The 15,974-nt window shown below is 46.8% G+C and overlaps 1 protein-coding gene across 3 annotated transcripts in view; it reads right to left on the bottom strand.

Moving 5' to 3' along the window:
• The window catches only part of IPCEF1 (interaction protein for cytohesin exchange factors 1), a 116,577-nt gene that overhangs the window by 71,009 nt on the left and 29,594 nt on the right, over nt 1-15,974 (bottom strand). Inside the window, exon 1 of one of the 3 annotated variants that reach the window (XM_054022295.1) lies at nt 15,061-15,095. The exons of the other annotated variants lie outside the window; for them this stretch is intronic. The gene's annotated coding sequence lies outside the window, so the exon portion shown is untranslated. Of the gene's footprint in view, nt 1-15,060; nt 15,096-15,974 lie in introns of those variants that run through there. 3 annotated transcript variants of the gene reach the window in all.

Raw genomic sequence — 15,974 nt, 5'->3', positions numbered from 1 at the left:
TTTAAGTTGACTTGACTTAAACCAATCCACCTGGCAGGATAGTGCTTTTGGACTGAACTCTTGCCTAACGTATGGAATGGCACCTTTGTCCCTCCCATCTAATATTAATGGCCTGTCCAAGTACATGCTGCTATACATCCTGTTTTTGTTGGCTGCTACGTGACTTTTCTCACCTTCTGACCAGATATTCTAATCTAGTGCATATGTTTCAAAAGTGTTATCATGCATCAGATAATAGCTCAGCGGTTTGAGCATTAGCCTGCTAAACCCAGGGTTGTGAGATCAATCCTTGAGGGGGCCATTTAGGGAACTGCAGTAAAAATTTGTTTGGGGATTGGTCCTAATTTGAGCAGAGAGTTGGACTAGATGACCTCCTGAGGTCTCTTCCAACCCTGATATTCTAATGTCTTACAGAAGTACTGTAATGGTAAGTTACTTGGGCAAGTCACACAGGCTATGTCTACACTGCAATGAAAAAAACTACAGCTGGCTCGTGCCAGCACACTTGGCCTGTGGGGCTGTTTCATTGCAATGTAAATTTCCAGGCTCAGGCTGGAGCCCGGGCTCTAAGACCATGCGAGCTGGGAGGGTACCAGCCCGAGCCCAGAAGTCTACACTGCAGTGAAACAACCCTGCAGCCCAAGCCCGAGTCAGCTGGCCCATACCAGCCACGGGTGTCTAGTTGCTATGTAGACTTAGGGGACTGCAGCACAGAGAAACTATCTGCAAAATGGGCTTAACAGCACTTTCCCTACCTCACAGAAATGTTGTGAAGATAAATACATTACAAGTTGTGCAGTGCTTTGCGACCTACTAGGTATTATTATTACTATTATTTAATGTTTTGGATGTAGCTCATCTAAGACCAGTCTTTGGTTGGCACTAGTACCCTACCATAACTGAATCAGTGCCTTGTGACCAGTGATGATGCCTGGGTCTGACTGAAGACAGTTAAAAGATCACAGAAAGCTGTAAGTGCATTTGCAGAAAACCAGGTTCCTATTCCATAAGGGCAAAAAGCCAGTCTTCCTGAGGTAGGGCTGCTATAATGCATGGCCTCAAACCTGCTTTTAAATAGTGAAGACATATTTAGGAAAATTAAAAGGCACATGACAAACACCACAACTGAGGAACAAATTTTGTCCTTGCGTATGCACATCTCACAAATCTAAATCATATCTGTTGAAGCAAGAGCTGGCCAAACCAAAAAAATCAATTATTCACCCAGCTCTAGTTATAGCAGAATGTGTGTAGAGGAATGTACTACATAAGGTCTTGTTTACACAGGGAAAAGTCCCAGAATAGCTCATGCAGAATTGTTCTTGCCAAATAGCTATCCACATTAGCTCACTGGCTCCCTATGTGGATACTCTTATTCTACACTAAGGGCTTACCTACACAGGGACAGGCAGGGAAGTTAAGGTGACTCAGCTGAAGGTGTGATGTGAATGTGCCTGAGGGTATGTCTACACTACAAAATGAGGTCGAATTTATAGAAGCCGGTTTTATAGATATCGGTTTTATACAGCCGATTGTGTGTGTCCCCACATAAAATGCTCTACGTGCATGAAGCCGGCGGACCGCGTCCACAGTACCGAGGCTAGCGTCAACTTCCGGAGCGTTGCACTGTGGGTAGCTATCCCACAGTTCCTGCAGTCTCTGCCGCCCATTGGAATTCTGGGTTGAGATCCCAATGCCTGAATGATGCAAAACAGTGTCGCGAGGGGTTCTGGGTACATGTCATCAGGCCCCTCCCCCTCCATCAGAGCAATGGCAGACAATCGATTCGCACCTTTTTACCTGGGTTACCTGTGCAGACAACATACCACGCCAAGCATGGAGCCCACTCAGCTCAGCTCAGCTCAGCGTCACCATATGTCATCTGGGTGCCGGCAGATGTGGTACTGCATTGCTACACAGCAGCAGCTAATTGCCTTTTGGCAGTAGACGGTGCAGTATGACTGTTAGCCTTCATCGGCGATCTGGGTGCTGGCAGACGTGGGGCTGGCAGACATGGGGCTGCATTGCTACACAGCAGCAGCCCCTTGCCTTTTGGCAGTAGATGGTGTACTAAGATTGATATCTGTCATCGTCGTATTCCAGTTCAATCAGAGGCACCTGGGCAGACATGCTTTGTCTCCTGGACACTCAGTCCTGCTGGCAGTCCTATTGAACCGTCTTGACGATGATGGCTAGCAGTCGTAGTACAGTATCTTTTCCCAAGCACCCAGAAGATGCCGAGGGCTATCAGTGATGCTGCACCGTCTGCTGCCAGCTTAAGATGTAAAAAATAGATGTAATTATTTGCTTCCCCCTCCCTCCGTGAAATCAACGGCCTGCTAAACCCAGGGTTTTGAGTTCAATCTTTGGGGGGGGGCATTCTGTGTGACAGTTGTTTGTGTTTCTCCCTGATGCACAGCCACCTTTGTTGATTTTAATTCCCTGTACCTGTACGCCATGTCGTCACTCGCCCCTCCCTCCCTCCGTCAGTTTCGCGCCTTTTTTCAGACCAGACGCCATAGCACTGGGATCATGGAGCCCGCTCAGATCACCGTGGCAATTATGAGCACTATGAACACCACGCGCATTGTCCTGGAGTATATGCAGAGCCAGAAACAACAAAGAGTCTGGTGGCACCTTAAAGACTAACAGATTTATTTGGGCATAAGCTTTCGTGAGTAAAAACCTCACTTCTTCGGATGCATAGAGTGAAAGCTACAGATGCAGGCATTATATACAGACACATGGAGAGCAGGGAGTTACTTCACAAGTGGCGAACCAGTGTTGACAAGGCCAATTCAATCAGGGTGGATGTAGTCCACTCCCAATAATAGATGAGGAGGTGTCAATTCCAGAAGAGGAAAAGCTGCTTCTGTAGTGAGCCAGCCACTCCCAATCCCTATTCAAGCCCAGATTAATGGTGTTGAATTTGCAAATGAATTTTAGTTCTGCTGTTTCTCTTTGAAGTCTGTTTCTGAAGTTTTTTTGTTCAATGACAGTGACTTTTAAATCTGTGATAGAATGACCAGGGAGATTGAAGTGTTCACTTACTGGCCTGTGTATGTTACCATTCCTGATGTCCGATTTGTGTCCATGCAGAGCCAGGACATGCCAAAGCAAAACCAGGACCAGCTGATGAGGCGATTGCAGCGAGGCAACGAGAGTGATGAGGAAATTGACATGGCCACAGCCCTCACACAAGGTATGGGCCCCAGCAATGTGCAAATCATGGTGTTACTGGGGCAGGTTCATGCCGTGGAACGCCGATTCTGGGCCTGGGAAACAAGCACAGACTGGTGGGACCGCATCGTGTTGCAGGTGTGGGACGATTCCCAGTGGCTGCAAAACTTTCGCATGCGTAAGGGCACTTTCATGGAAGATTGTGACTTGCTTTCCCCTGCCCTGAGCGCCAGAATATCAGAATGAGAGCAGCCCTCACAGTTGAGAAGCGCGTGGCGATAGCCCTGTGGAAGCTTGCAATGCCAGACAGCTACCGGTCAGTTGGGAATCAATTTGGAGTGAGCAAATCTACTGTGAGGGCTGCTGTGATCCAAGCTGACAGGGCAATGAAAGACCTGGTGATATCCAGGGTAGTGACTCTGGGAAACGTGCAGGCCATAGTGGATGGCTTTGCTGCAATGGGATTCCCAAACTGTGGTGGGGCGATAGACAGAACCCATATCCCTATCTTGTCACCGGAGCACCAAGCCACCGAGTACATAAACCGCAAGGGATACTTTTCAATGCTGCTGCAAGCCCTGGTGGATCACAAGGGATGCTAAATTCGACCTAAACTCGTAGTGTAGACCCGGCCTAAGATCACTTTACTCCCAAGCGAGAGCTGGTGGTAACAGGCTTTAACTCAGCCCTGGTCTACACTACGTGTTTAGGTTGACTTTAGCAGGGTTAAATCGAATTAAGCCTGGACACGTCCACACAACGAACCCTTTCTTTCGATTTAAAGGGCCCTTTAAACCGGTTTCTTTACTCCACCTCCGACGAGGGGATTAGCACTAAAATTGGCCTTTGTGGGTCGGATTTGGGATAGTGTGGTCGGAATTCGACGTTATTGGCCTCCGGGAGCTATCCCACAGTGCTTCATTGTGACCGCTCTGGACAGCACTCTCAACTCAGATGCACTGACCAGGTAGACAGGAAAAGCCCCACGAACTTTTGAATTTCATTTCCTGTTTGCCCAGCGTGGAGAGCACAGGTGACCATGCAGAGCTCATCAGCACAGGTAACCATGATGGAGTCCCAGGATCACAAAAGAGCTCCAGCATGGACAGAACGGGAGGTACGGGATCTGCTCGCCATATGGGGAGACGAATCAGTTCTAGCTGAACTCCGTAGCAGTAAACGAAATGGCAAAATATTAGAAAAGGTCTCAAAGGCCATGAAGGACAGAGGCCATAATAGGGATGCACGGCAGTGCCGTGTGAAAATTAAGGAGCTAAGGCAAGCCTACCACAAAGCCAGAGATGCAAACGGAAGGTCTGGGGCAGAGCCGCAAACATGCCGCTTCTACGCGGAGCTGCATGACGTTCTAGGGGGTGCAGCCACCACTACCCCAACCGTGTGCTTTGACTCCTTCAATGGAGAAACACACAGTGAAGCGGGTTCGGTGTACGAGGAAGATGAGGATGAAGATAATGTAGATAGCTCACAGCAGCAAGGAAGAGGAGAAACCGGTTTCCCCAACAGCCAGGATATGTTTATCACCCTGGACCTGGAACCGGTAACCCCCGAACTCACCCAAGGCGTGCTCCCAGACTCTGAGGTCACACAAGGGACCTTTGGTGAGTGTACCTTTGTAGATATCACACATGCTTTAAAAGCAAGCGTGTTTAATGATTAATGATTAATTTGCCCTGGCAATCGCAGCCAGTACAGCTACTGGAAAAGTCTGTTAACGTGTATGGGGATGGAGCGGAAATCCTCCAGGGACATCTCCAGAAAGCTCTCCTTCATGTACTCCCAAAGCCTTTGCAAAAGGTTTCTGGGGAGGGCTACCTTATCCCGTCCGCCATGAAATTTAGAAATTAAAGGAGATATCCCATCTCCTAGAACTGGAAGGGACCCTGAAAGGTCATCGAGTCCAGCCCCCTGCCTTCACTAGCAGGACCAAGTACTGATTTTGCCCCAGATCCCCAAGTGGCCTCCTCAAGGATTGAACTCATAACCCTGGGTTTAGCAGGCCAATGCTCAAACCACTGAGCTATTCCTCCCCCAAATGATATGGTAGGACACTTTACCATGCCAGGCCAGTAGCACATAGTCTGGACTCATTGCATAACAAAGCATGGCAGCCTATGGTCCCGGTGTTTGCTGGCATGCAGACAACATCCACTCCTTATCTCTCTTTGTTATCCTCCAGCCACCCAGTCACTCCACCCCAGATAATTGCCTGAGCATCGGAAGGCTTCAATAAGTGTTAAAGTTTTAAAGTTTTAAACTGCAGTGTGTCCTTTTCCTTCCCTCCTTACCCACCCCTTTCAGGCTACCTTGGCAATTATCCCCCTAGTTGTGTGATGAATTAATAAAGAATGCATGAATGTGAAGTAACAATGACTTTATTGCCTCTGCAAGCGGTGCTCGAAGGGGGGAGCGGAGGGTGGGATGGTTGGTTTACAGGGAAGTAGAGTGAACCGGGTTGGGGGGGCGGAGGGTTCATCAAGGAGAAACAAACAGAAGTTTAACACCGTAGCCTGGCCAGTCACAAAACTCGTTTTCAAAGCTTCTCTGATGCACACCGCGCACTGCTGTACTCTTCTAACCGCCCTGGTGTCTGGCTGCGCGTAATCAGCAGCCAGGCGATTTGCCTCAACCTCCCACCCCACCATAAATGTCTCCCCCTTACTCTCACAGATATTGTGGAGCGCACAGCAAGCAGCAATAACAATGGGGATATTCTTTTCACTGAGGTCTGAGTGAGTCAGTAAGCTGCGCCAGCGCGCTTTTAAACGTCCAAATGCACATTCCACCACCATTCAGCACTTGCTCAGCCTGTAGTTGAACAGGTCCTGACTACTGTCCAAGCTGCCTGTGTACAGCTTCATGAGCCATGGCATTAAGGGGTAGGCTGGGTCCCCAAGGATCACGATAGGCATTTCAACATCCCCAACGGTTATTTTCTGGTCCGGGAAGAAAGTCCCTTCCTCCAGCTTTCGAAACAGACCAGAGTGCCTGAAGACGCGAGCATCATGTACCTTTCCCGGCCATCCCACTTTGATGTTGGTGAAACATCCCTTGTGATCCAGGGCTTGCAGCAGCATTGAAAAGTATCCCTTGCGGTTTATGTACTCAGTGGCTTGGTGCTCCAGTGACAAGATAGGGATATGGGTTCCATCTATCGCGCCACCTCAGTTTGGGAATCCCATTGCAGCAAAGCCATCCACTATGGCCTGCACGTTTCCCAGAGTCACTACCCTTGATATCACCAGGTCTTTCATTGCCCTGTCAGCTTGGATCACAGCAGCCCTCACAGTAGATTTGCTCACTCCAAATTGATTCCCGACTGACTGGTAGCTGTCTGGCATTGCAAGCTTCCACAGGGCTATCGCCACTCGCTTCTCAACTGTGAGGGCTGCTCTCATTCTGGTATTCTGGCGCTTCAGGGCAGGGGAAAGCAAGTCACAAACTTCCATGAAAGTGCCCTTACGCATGCGAAAGTTTCGCAGCCACTGGGAATCGTCCCACACCTGCAACACGATGCGGTCCCACCAGTCTGTGCTTGTTTCCCAGGCCCAGAATCGGCGTTCCACAGCATGAACCTGCCCCAGTAACACCATGATTTGCACATTGCTGGGGCCCGTACCTTGTGTGAGGGCTGTGGCCATGTCAATTTCCTCATCACTCTCGTTGCCTCGCTGCAATCGCCTCATCAGCTGGTCCTGGTTTTGCTTTGGCATGTCCTGGCTCTGCATATACTCCAGGACAATGCGCGTGGTGTTCATAGTGCTCATAATTGCCACGGTGATCTGAGCGGGCTCCATGATCCCAGTGCTATGGCGTCTGGTCTGAAAAAAGGCGCGAAACTAGTATCTGATGGACGGAGGGAGGGAGGGTGGGGCGAGTGATGACATGGCGTACAGGTACAGAGAATTAAAATCAACAAAGGTGGCTGTGCATCAGGGAGAAACACAAACAAATAACTGTCACACAGAATGGGCCCCCCAAAGACTGAACTCAAAACCCTGGGTTTAGCACACCGTTGATTTCACGGAGGGGGGGGAAGCAAATGAATACAGAACAAATCTATTTTTTACATCTTAAGCTGGCAGACGACAGTGCAGCATGACTGAAAGCCCTCGGCATCTTCTGGGTGCTTAGCAGAAAATACTGGGCGCTTTGCAGAAAATAGCATGCTACGACTGATAGCCATCATCGTCATTGGGAAGGCAGTACGACGACGACGGATACCAGTCGTAATATACCATCTTCTACCAAAAGGCAAGGGGCTGCTGCTGTGTAGCAATGCAGCCCCACGTCTGCCAGCCCCATGTCTGCCAGCACCCAGATTGCCGATGAAGGCTACCAGTCATACTGCACTGTCTACTGCCAAAAGGCAATTAGCTGCTGCTGTGTAGCAATGCAGTACCACGTCTGCCGGCACCCAGATGACATATGGTGACGGTGAGCTGAGCTGAGCTGAGTGGGCTCCATGGTTGGCGTGGTATTTTGTCTGCACAGGTAACCCAGGTAAAAAGGCGTGAATCGATTGTCTGCCGTTGCTCTGACAGAGGGGGAGGGGCCTGACGACATGTACCCAGAACCCCCTGCAACACTGTTTTGCATCATTCAGGCATTGGGATCTCAACCCAGAATTCCAATGGGCGGCGGAGACTGCGGGAACTGTGGGATAGCTACCCATAGTGCAACACTCCGGAAGTCAACAATAGCCTCGGTACTGTGGACGCGGTCAGCGGACTTAATGCACGTAGAGCATTTTATGTGGGGACACATACAATCGGCTGTATACAACCCATTTCTATAAAACCGGCTTCTATAAATTCGACTTAATTTCGTACTGTAGACATACCCTTAAACTGCAGTAACTTAATCCAACAGCAAACAGATGCTACGCCTATACTACTGGAGCCTATGTAGCACAGCCCCCTACTGTAATCACAACCCATACCAACACAAGGAGTTTTTCTGACAGTGTAGGAATACCTCCCCAAACAACATTAGCTATGTCAACAGATGCACTCTATTGGCATAGCTCCGTCTACACTTGGGGATGGGGGGGGGAGGGGCTGGCATAGCTATGCTGGCTGGGGTGTGTGTGTTTTTTTCATAGCCCCAACTGACATAGCTATGGTGACATAATTTCTAATTGTGGACCAAGCCTAAGGCCTTGGCTACACTGGCGGTGTACAGCGCTGCAACTTGCTGCGCTCAGGGGTGTGAAAAAACACCCCCCATGAGCGCAGCGAGTGCGCGCTGTAAAGCACCAGTGTAATCAGAGCCTGCAGCGCTGCACGCTCCCTTGCAGCGCTGCAAGCTATTCCCCTCGGAGAGCTGGAGCACATACAACGCTGCGAGAGCTCTCTCACAGCGCTGGCGGCGCGACTACACTCGCGCTTCGCAGTCCCAAGTGTAGCCAAGGCCTAAGAGTGCCTTTGTGAGCTTAATCCACTTCCAAAGTGGACTAATCTAAGGGCATGGCTACACTTGCGAGTTAGAGCACATTAAAGCAGCCCCGGGCAACCTAGCTCACTCCCCGTCCACACTGGCAAGGCACATAGAGCGCCTGGACTCTGCAGCTGGAGCACTCCTGGTAATCCACCTCTACGAGAAGCATAATGCTTGCTGCACCTCGGCTGAGCCCCAGCGTCAGTGTGAACAAGGTGTTGCATTGCTGAGTTTTGATCAGCCTTCGGAAACATCCCATAATCCCCTTAAGTCAAGTGGCCACTCTTGTCATTGTTTTGGAATCTCCGCAGGCATGCCGATATGCTCTTTGAAAGCTCCGTTTCTGACATCCGGCTGCTTATCTGCTCTGAGACAAAGCAACCATTACTGTGGAATGCTGTGTGAGAGAGGTGGCAGGAGGGTAAGGGGGGGTCTGCTGTTGTCTGAACTTACAAGACAGCATGTTGACATGCTCTCAGCCCCCCAAAAACCCACTCTCTCCCCCACACAAACACACAACACACTCCCTGTCACACTCCACCCCACCTCACCCCCCCATTTGAAAAGCACGTTGCAGCCACTTTCATGCTAGGATAGCTACCGCAATGCACTGCTCTCTGTGGCCATTGCAAGAGCTGCTAATGTGGCCATGCCAGTGCGGTTGAATCGGACAGTGTGGACACATTGCAGCGCTTTCCCTACTGTGGTCTCCGAAGGCTGGTTTAACTCACAGCGTTCTACATCTGCAAGCGTAGCCATCCCCTAAACAACACAAAGGCACTCTTGGGGCACATCTACATGGTGACACTCAGGCCGTGGCTACACTCGAAACACTTCAGCGCTTTGAAGTGCGAGTGTGGTTGCGTGCCAGCACTGGGAGAGAGCTTTCCCAGCGCTGCAGGTACTCCACCTCCAGGAGGGGATTAACTTGCCGCACTCCCAGCGCTGGGGCACTGTTTACACTGGTGCTTTACAGGCTGTAACTTGCTGTGCTCAGGGGGGTGTTTTTTCACACCCCGAGCGAGAAAGTTGCAGCACTGTAAAGCGCCAGTCTAGCCATAGCCTCAGAAAAGTTAAAGTGAATCAATTAAGGTGTGAAATCAAGTGTGAGTTGAAGCACATTTAACACCCTCTGGCTCCACAAACACCTGTATGGATGCTCTCACTCAGGAGTAAAGTGTGGTCTTTGATTTGGGCTACACTTAAAAGTTATATCAGCATAGCTATAGCAATCAAGGGTTGAAAAAAAACCAAACAGATGCCAACCAACATAACTATGCTGACAACAATCCTAAGGTAGATGCAGCTGTGTTGACAGAAAAGCACTTCCATGGATGTAGCTATTGTCGTTCAGGGAGGTGGTGTTCCAACATTGACAGAAAAACTGTCAGCATAGGCGGCACCTACACAGGGGGTCTATGATGGCACATGCTCTGTAGTGCAGACGTAGCTTTAGTGAGGAATAAGAGTGCTCACATGAGGAGTTAGTGCAGAATAGCTTTGCACTTTAAATTCACACCTTAGCTATTTCTCATTAACTTTCCTGCGACTTGCCTGTGTAGACAAGCCCCAAATTGTAACTGATCTATTGAAACCTTATTCCAACCTTATTCCAGGTGTAACAGCAACAAAGTGGGGAAGTGTATGTAAGGAACACCAACAAGTTTACTGCGTAGGGTGACCAGACAGCAAGTGTGAAAAATCGAGACGGGGGTGGGGGGTAATAGGACCCTATATAAGAAAAAAGAAAAATCGGGACTGTCCCTATAAAATCGGGACATCTGGTCACCCTATTACTGCCTGATAGATATTTTTAAGAAGTTATTCAAAAGTATTCCTGATACTGTTTGCAAATATCTGTGTTTGTACTACATGTTTGTCAGTAAGAACTTGAATGGTACTCTCTCTTTGAGGCTGTGTGACAGCTATTAACAACACTTACATTTAGAGTTTTGCATTTCATGGCTCTGAGGTTTAACTCTGTTTAACACTTCTCTAAAAAAGTTGTAAAGACAGAACTCTGGTCTGTGCTGCCTCAGAGAGGTAAGCCAAGGTGCAAAAAATGGGGACTGTAAAAAGAGTGAGTGTATTTCCTGCTAGCAAGTCAAACCTTGGCAGGTACTACAACCCCATAGTACACGGGTGGCCAACCTGTGGCTCCAGAGCCACATGCAGCCCTTCAGAAGTTAATATGTGGCTCCTTGTATAGGCACCGACTCTGGGGCTGGAGCTACAGGTGCCAACTTTTCAATGTGCCAGGAATGCTCACTGCTCAACCCCTGCCTCTGCCACGGGCCCTGCCCCCACTCCACCCCTTCCCTGAGACTGCCATTCCATCCCACTCCTCCCCTTCCCCCCGCCAGAGCCTCCGGCACGCCACGAAACAGCTGATCAGGAGGTGCTGGGAGGGAGGGGGAGGCACTGATTTTCAGGGCTGCTGGTGGGTGGGAGACGCTGAAAGCGGGTGTGGGGAGCTGCTGGGAGGCTGCTGATGTATTACTGTGGCTCTTTGGCAATGTACATTGGTAAATTCTGGCTCCTCCTCAGGCTCAGGTTGGCCACCCCTGCCGTAGTACTTTACATGGCAACTGGATCGGACCAAGCCACAAATCCAAAGTGCCACTCCAACCTCCTCATGGTGCAACCCAAGTACTTAGTTACATAAGCCAAAAAACTAACAAAATGAGCAAGATGGAATCTGCTCATAACCTCGGTCCTACCTCAACTTTGGCATTGGAAAAAAGAGATGATGATGATGATGATGATGATAAAAGTTATACGTAATATTATCTCATCATGGAACGACGTTCAGACTGGTTTCATTAGCAATAAGTGATGCAGCAGCCAGGCCTCTTTCTCCAGTTTTGCTAATCATAGTACATGCACTATCAGAAGTCTGAGTGGCCTTCAAGGCCAGCCCCGTGCACAGCTTCGTAAAATAACTAAACCTGACAGTGACAAAGGCCTGGACAACTGCATCAATTTGCATATCAGAAAAAAAGGGGTGCACCCACCCAGCCAAATCTCAAAGGTGCAGTGTTCTTGGCTTCTCCTGCTATGCTGGAATCCAGTAGCAGCTGAAGATCCATCAGGACCTCCCATTCTGCAAACTTGCTAACAAAAGGCTCCATATTCCCCATCCTTTAATCATGGGAGCAAACCACATCTCCCTCCCTGGATAGTTCCCTCCAGCCACTATTACCACCTCTTTCATCCTGATTGAACCCCAGCCAATTCATTCCCATCCACGGCCCTGTTATTTTAGCTGGGCACTGAAACCATAAAAACAGAGACTTTACCAGAAGCCCGTATTGTCTCACTGTCTCCCCTAGCGGCCTCAGAGGTACCTTCAACAGGATGGGGAACAGTATAAAACTCAGCAGTGCAACACACAAGCAAGCACACCATGCTGAACTGCAACATCAAAACACTGCACCCACCCTGAGAGTCATTTAACAACACCTTAAAGTCCTTTGCAGTGTAGTTGCAGCCATGTTGGTCTCAGAATATTAGAGAGACAAGGTGAGTAAGGTAATCTTCTACTAGACCAACTTCTGTTGGTGAAAGAAACAATCTTCATGCCCTGTAAGCCCTGCTTGCCGGATGCAAGAGAGCTCCATAAAAATCAGAAGTGTGCCACAGTTATCAGGACAATTGGAGCTTGTGCATGAAGAACTAACAATTACTCCACTAATATGTGTAATTTCACCTCTCTCTCTCTCCAATGAAAAAGGCAGTACCACATTCATAAAGAACACAGAAGCTGCAAACAGAATGTGCACACCCCACTCTTTCTCTTAGGACTAAGAGATTGCCATCCCATTTCCAAAAAGAAAAGAGAGAGAGTGAACAACCTGGACAAAGTCATAATGAAAACACAGTTAAAAGAGGAATGTCCACACATCACTGAATTCAGACATATGGAAATAGATTTTCTTGTACTGTAGGACTTCTACCTGATCAAGGTACATGCAGGAATGTGGCTAGAAGGCCTATGTAATGAATGGCATAGAAGGAATATTTACTACTCCCAGAGTGCACTAAATTTCTCTAGGAAGCTACAGAACTTGAAAGACTGGGAAAAGAACAGAAGTGATAGCACTCAATGGAAGTTACCAAAACATTTCTCACTATATTAAGAGATACCTAAAAGAAGCTTGCTCTAAATGCTGAATTGTAAAACACTGGCATCACTGAAAGACTACCAAATCCTTAGAGAGACAAGGTGGGTGAGATACTATCTTTCATTGGATCAACTTCATAAACAAACTAGGGAAATACAAACTAGATGGGGCTACTATAAGGTGGGTGCATAACTGGTTGGAAAATTGTTCCTAGAGAGTAGTTATCAGTGGTTCAGAGTCATGCTGGAAGGGCATAACAAAGTGGGGTCTCGCAGGGATGGGTTCTGGGTCCAGTTCTGCTCAATATCTTCATCAATGATATAGATAATGGAATAGAGAGTACACTTATAACGTTTGCAGACGATACCAAGCTGGGAGGGGTTTCAAGTGCTTTGGAGGATAGGATTAAAATTCAAAATCATCTGGACAAATAGAAAAAATGATCTGAAGAAAATAGGATGAAATTCAATAAGAACAAATGAAAAGTAATCCTCTGAGGAAGGAACAATCAGTTGCACACATACAAAATGGGAAATGACTGCCTAGGAAGGAGTACTGTGGAAAGGGATCTGGGAGTCATAGTGGATCACAAACTAAATAAGAGTCAACAGTGTAATGCTGTTGCAAAAAAAGTGAACATCATTCTGAGATGTATTAGCAGGAGTGTGGTAAGCAAGACACAAGAAGTAATTCTTCCACTCTACTCCGCGCTGATTAGGCCTCAACTAGAGTATTGTGTCCAGTTCCGGGCGCCACATTTCAGGAAAGATCTGGACAAATTGAAGAAAGTCCAGAGAAGAGTAATAGAAATGATTAAAGGTCTAGAAAACATGACCTATGAGGGAAGGTTGAAAAAATTGGATTTCTTTAGTCTGGAGAAGAGAAGACTGAGAGGGGACATGATAACAGTTTTCAAGTACATAAAAGGTTGTTACAAGGAAGAGAGAGAAAAATTATTCTTCTTAACCTCTGAGGATAGGTCAAGAAGCAATGGGCTTAAATTGCAGCAAGAAAGGTTTAGGTTGGACATTAGAAGAAACTTCCTGACTGTCAGAGTGGTTAAGCACTGGAATAAATTGCCTAGGGAGGTTGTGGAATCTCCATCATTGGGGATTTTTAAGAGCAGGTTAGACAAACACCTGTCAGGGATGGTCTAGATAATACTCAGTCCTGCCTTGAGTGCAGGGGACTGGACTAGATGGGGTCCCTTCCAGTTCTATGATTCTATCAAAGAGACAAGCTTTCGAGCTACACAGAACTCTTCTTCAGGTCTGGGAAAGGTCAATAACTGATATTACCTCACTCACCTTGTCTCTCTAATATCCTGGAACCAACACAGCTCCAACACTGAAAATAACAAATACTCGATAACTATATTCAGATTTGTTAGCTGAAATAAAATAATATATTAGCAAGGGGTACATTAGGATTTAAATTCAACCAAGCACAGAGAGAGAGACTATCATACCACCCAAAGGGCACCTGTTGGGAGTCAGAGATGCTTGGAAAGGCTACTTGTCTGAACCTTAAATAGGTCTGAGTTCAGTTTAGGGGAATTGGTATTAGGTTTAGACCCAGTGTTTTGTAATCTGGAATAACCTATTCACAGAGAAACCCAGGATTTGAACAATACGAGAGTGACTGTTAAAGTCTTAGCTGAGTGAGAAAGCTCACATAATACATGCCTGTCATTTTGCATACCACCACCACCACCCCCCCACCGCCACACACATTTTTATGAGCAAAAAGATGAAAGATTCACATATTCCTTCCTTCTTAAAAAAAATAGAAAACCACTTTACTTAGTTCTATTGCTACAGCAGATTAAATCCCATTGTTTATATGGCACCATAAATCCACATAACATGTTATGAGACTCACACATTTTTCTCTGAGAAACTAAAATTGATTTAGCAGTTTCTGTTTACTTAACTATCAAATACTCATCTTCACATACATCATATTTCAGCGAAGTAAAAAAATGAGGCTCTCACACTGACCTCTGATCCAGCTTAGAGATAATCAGTGGGATCTTTTACAAAGTAGAAATACATTCATTTAAAAGAAATATTTCAGAATAATCCATTTCCTTTGTTTAACCAAAGGAAAAAAGGAAGTAACACATCTGTTTTAAGCAGACCTTTATAGAACAAAGCAGTTATGTGCCTATGTGAACAGCTTCCTTTATTTTATAAGTGTAATTACATTTGAAAGGAAGTGAAAATTCAATACCATGATAGTTATTCAGCAAAGACAAGAAAGCATCCAATTTAGGAGGAAAGGATTAAAAGTTACATACCCACCAGCTAGGAATTCCTGTGACCAGCCACACACTTGCCCTGCCAACTCCTATACATCTCAAAATGGAGAGGAAATTCTTACTCAAATTAGTTGCAATGCTGAAGTTGCCCAAGAGGAAACTGGTGTGTCTTTGAAAAGTCATAGCTATGCAAACTAAAAGTGGTAAATCAGTTGACATAGCAACTGCTGAATGCCATGCCAACCAGGACCATGCTAGCTGGGCCTGCAAAATTGGGATGGATATTTCATGAACAAGTTCTCTCAAGGTATTCCTGCACATCTAGTCCTGTAATCCAAAAGTGTAGAATGACAAGGGAGGAGAGGGGGAGCAGAAATTAAATGAAACTTTCCAACCGCCTTGGTTTAAATTTTGGGATTTGGGGCTTTCAGTGCTAGTGGTTCCATATTACTGTGGTTAGCTTCTTCTTGGGTTTGTTTTACTGCACCGCACATTTATTGTTTTGACTACTGGCATCATTGACACTATTGATGTCATTTGTAGACCATTCAAAAGACAAATTAAATTTGGGTTTGCTTTGACCTGGCCAGAAAGACCGTATTACAGATTATCACGCTTTTTGGCAATTAAGGAGAGGCCCAGGATTTAATGACCACAAAAATGAACGACTCATTTCACACTGTAGTGGCAGTCATTCTAAAGCCTCAACCACACTGGGGAGATTGTACCACTTTAAATATATTGGCATTGTTAAAGCATGTCCATGTGGACACTGTTATATTGGCATAAACGTGCTATATACTAGGATAATTAATCATGTATGGGAAGGGGAATAACTAGAGCAGTGTAAGGTACCTTTACACCATTACAATTCATCTGAACTAGGGTTTGTACTGGTATAACTGTATTGGTAAAAAGTCACACTCCTAACCAACATGGATATATGGTATAAA

This window comes from Malaclemys terrapin, chromosome 3 (genome assembly GCF_027887155.1).
Source record: "Malaclemys terrapin pileata isolate rMalTer1 chromosome 3, rMalTer1.hap1, whole genome shotgun sequence".
Lineage (NCBI taxonomy): Eukaryota > Metazoa > Chordata > Testudines > Emydidae > Malaclemys > Malaclemys terrapin.
The sequence above is the reverse complement of the archived record's forward strand: the minus strand, read 5'-3'. Positions and strand labels throughout refer to the sequence as shown.